General features: G+C 46.4%; 1 pseudogene; it reads right to left on the bottom strand.

The window, feature by feature from the left end:
- Positions 1-229: 229 nt before the first annotated feature.
- Positions 230-929, bottom strand: LOC103740970 (annotated as a pseudogene).
- Between the last annotated feature and the right edge of the window lie 3,243 nt (positions 930-4,172).

The raw sequence follows: 4,172 nt of genomic DNA, 5'->3' as shown, positions 1-4,172 counted from the left end.
TTTAAGGGGGTTTCATTAACACTCAGCAGTGTTCTTGGATGGACTGATCTCTGATCTAGGCCTTGGCTTTGCAAACAGTTGCTGGTCAAATCATGCTATGGTTCTTTTGAGTCCATTTTCCTGTCTTTAGTGGTCTTCTCTTTAACTGGGTTATTTTCTTACTCGGACCAAAAAAAAATGCTCCACTGGAATTAACGTTGAAAGAGTTTTGCATGTTTTCAAGGGCGACTTATCCTCCCTTCCCCAGTGTGCTCTGTTTGGCGTGGTTGACACAGTGCATGTACTGGCTGGCCAGAGCAGAGCAGCTGAGGGGTCTGCTGGGTGTTCTGGCGGCAACACTGGAGGATTTTGGCCTGTAGGTCTGCACAGACTGGATGATACTCATACCCGCTTGAATTTTGCCTCTACCTCCTGAGCAGCTTCCTGATACTCCTCAGTGGTGACTTGGTAGAACTCTGATCTCCGCTCCTCCAGTCTAGCCAGCTGCTCTTTGTAGGACGCACCCTGCTTCTTTATTGCTTGGTCTTTCTCTTCCAGCTGACTTGCCAGCTGCTTTGCCTTCGGGCGCTCCTCACTGGATATCCTTTCGCGAAGGACAGCTCTGGTTAACTGCTCATCGGCTGCAGCCCTCTCCCATTCTAGGTCCCTGGCTTGCTTTAAGCGTCTCTGGCCTTCAGGTTCCTTCTTGGCCTGCTCCGACGCCAGCGCCTCAGCTACTCTTCTCTTTAACTCTTCATCAGAAACTGAAGCACCGCAGACACTGGAACACCGAACACCGCTGGGACTTCGAGCCAGATGCGCAGGATTCCTTCATTCGATCAATCACATTTTCTGAAAGCCGGATGCCCTTCACCACCGTGATGTTCTCGTGCTCGTCAGCCTCGAAGGTGACCCAGCGGGTGCTGGCGGTCCCGCCCATGGCTCCTGCTCCTGTCCCCGCAGGGTCCAAGCGTGGACCCAGGAGCACTTCAGGACCTGAGCGCACACGCGCCTGGAGGCCTGGGACACTTGGCTTGCTCAGCAGGACCAAGGCCACGACCCCAAAAAGCCTTCCATAACCTTCTTTGAAGAACTAATAACGTATGCACTGTTTATCTTGTTTCTATATCTCCTGCTCTTTGCCACAAAGAAAACCTAAAAAAAGTCCTGACCCCGGTCGGGAGAGTGATACAGTCAGTGTGTGTTGAGGTTTTCTGGGTACCAGGCACTGCCCCAAGAGCTGTTTCTGTCAGGTTCATTTAATCCTCAAAACATGAAAGTGAGCACAGATGGCCAGAATGATGGAGGTGGGATTTGAATCCAGGGGTCCAGTGTTCCCCTCACACACATCTCTGAGATTACACAGCTAAGTGCCAGGATGTCCTCCCAGATCTCACCCTACATAGCATAGCACCATCTCTGAATGCTTGTTCTAGGAGCTTATCCCGTCCATAAAGAGGAAGAGCACATAGCATGAGCCATGAAGTTCATCTTGAGCCCTTTTCCTATTGATACCAAAATAAGGGTGTGAGCTCTACACAGTTTCTCTAGACACGACCGCTGCCATCTCAGATCATGAAATCCTTATCTCTGGAACCACTTGCAGTTTTCCTAATCATCAGGCCCTGACTATAAAGTGGCCTGTGGTACACACTTCTCAAGTCTCGAGATTTCAATTTACTCACAGATACATGGGTAAAGTGAAGTATATTCCCAATGGAAAGTAAGTATATTAAGTATTTGTTAGCTTAACTTCATTCCTGAATGAAGAGAGTTAAGCTCACATATCCTCAGTTCTTTCATCTGTCAAATGGTATTATAACTTCCTTCTAAGGATGATTTTCATGCCCTTCCTATAAAAATGAAGAGATTAAGGGAGCTGTTAACAATAAAGCAATTCCTCATCTTGGCTGTAAAGAACCCCCCCATTGTCTGTCACTTTGCAGTTGAGACTCCTTATCAATTATGCTCCAGAAATAAGAGACAAACCTGTTAAGAAAATGCATATGGTCATTTCACATTCGGCACATTACATTTTGGAAAAAACAATGGAATTGAATTTTGACTATCAATTGACTCCTTTTAACATGGTATACACCTCCAAGATTTTATTTGAAGTCCATGAGAGCTTAGAACCCTGTCTTGGTCCATCCCACTTGGCCACTTACAACAGTTACTTACAAAGGAGAATAAGTTTCAATTCCTTCTCTAAAGTGCCCTCATGTCGCACCCTCAGAAGCTAACACAATTTTCAAGGTTCACAGAGTTTCTGTTGATCCCCCAGAGGAGAAAGAACCAGAGAAGTTCCTGTTTCTTCTACCAGGAAAACAGGATGAGACTGAGAAGCACTTTTCACCATCCCAAGATAACCATGGCCAGCCTGTTCTAGCTGCTCTCTAGCCTCCTCCCCACTGCCCTCAGGAAAAGGGACCTTCTGGTTAGCCTTACCCGATGTGGACCGAGGCACGTGGGGCTTTCTCATTCTCTTCCAGGATCCCAAGAAGAAAGTCTGAAAGGTACAACCAAGGAAGCTAAACTTCATCCTGTCAGAAAAATGTCTTGGGTGCCTGGTAGGACAGCAAAAGGCCACGCTACCATAGGAAATGAAAACCATGCGTGTCTCTGGACTATCATTTGTGCCTCAGGAAGTCAGGGTGGCACTGGAGGCTTGGGGCAGATGCAGACTACAGTCACTGATGTAGCAAACATTTTGTCACCAGCCTGTGACACGAAAATGATCACCTTCACATGGTGATCATTCTAAGTACCCATCTGCAAGTTCTAACTAGGTACCCACCCAGAGTCCTTTGTGAGATCCTGCAGGGGAACTCACATGTTCTCCACCTCTGTCTCTACAGATGTCTATTGCCTCTAAGAGATGACATAGCTCTAAACCACTTGCTTTCTTTAACCCAGCAAGTTCCTCAGAACTGTCTGTAAAGGTTTCTACAGCCATCTCAACTTCCCTTACCTGAGTTCCGTCCAGACAGGGACACAAGCTCTTCTACTGCTAATGTAAGAAGTTACCCTAGGCTCACTAGAACAAACCTGCCCCTGGGTCTTGACCAGACCTCTCACATCAGGTACTGAAACAGGTACCCACAAGAATCTCCAGGGCTCTCTCACATCTGAACCCAGAACTCCACTTTCCCTAGCCCCAGTAAAGACAAAGATGATCTCCCAATGGAGATCCAGTTATTCGTTTAAGGAGAAACCCACACACAGCCTGGTCACTCCTGTCCTAGTGATCAGTAGCGCCTTTCAATAAACAGGCACTACACCCAACAGACCAATCTAAGATGCATCCATATTTACAGAGGTGGGAAATGTATTTCTCTAAAAGTTCAAGAGGATTATGTGCCCCCCACAACACACACACACACACACACACACACACACACACACACACTATGTGTCACTCAATTTGCACTGGTAATTAAACACTTGATGTCTCGGGGTGACACATCTGTCACCATACCTTTAGAGACTTCACAGATTTCCTCCACAGCAGTGGCATACTCTAGGTTGTTTCACTGGGAACAAGTTTGAGAATTTGTGCTGACAGGATTGGCAGAACCAGGAGACTCTTTGGAGCTATGAGTCAAGGTCTTCAGACTCAGCTAACCACCCTGCCCTCAGTTTTCCATCTCCCCACATATCTTGTTACCCCTACCCACCCCTACACTGTCCCTTATTCCTGCCTTCAAAAGATCAGCAGCCCACACTAGGCTAAGCATCCCTGAGGTCTACAATAGTTCTGTCCCAACTCCCTCCAACCACGGCAGCACAGAGTTGGGGGCGGGACACAAATGGAAGGTGAACTTCTTAAACATCTTTAGAAAGACAAAACAAAGACCTGCAAGTTAAAATACTAAATTTTTCCCAAAGCTCCTCATGGCATCTGAAGTTGGTATAAATTTAGGGACTGGAGAGGTATTTCAGCAGTTAAGAGCACTGACTGCTCTTGCAGAGGACTCAGGTTTGGTTCCCAGTACCCACATGGCAGCTAAGAGCTGTCTGTAGCTGCAGTTCCAAGAGATCTGCCACCCTCTTCTGGTCTCCATGGGCACTGCACACACATGATGCACTTACATATATTCAGGCAAAACAGTCTTACACATAAAAATAAAAATAAATAAGTAAATAAATTTTAATTACTGAAAATTTTGTAGTAAAAATTATTTGGTAAATTC

Source organism: Nannospalax galili, unplaced genomic scaffold (assembly GCF_000622305.1).
Source record: "Nannospalax galili isolate Female #2095 unplaced genomic scaffold, S.galili_v1.0 scaffold861, whole genome shotgun sequence".
Taxonomy (NCBI): domain Eukaryota; kingdom Metazoa; phylum Chordata; class Mammalia; order Rodentia; family Spalacidae; genus Nannospalax; species Nannospalax galili.
The sequence above is the reverse complement of the archived record's forward strand: the minus strand, read 5'-3'. Positions and strand labels throughout refer to the sequence as shown.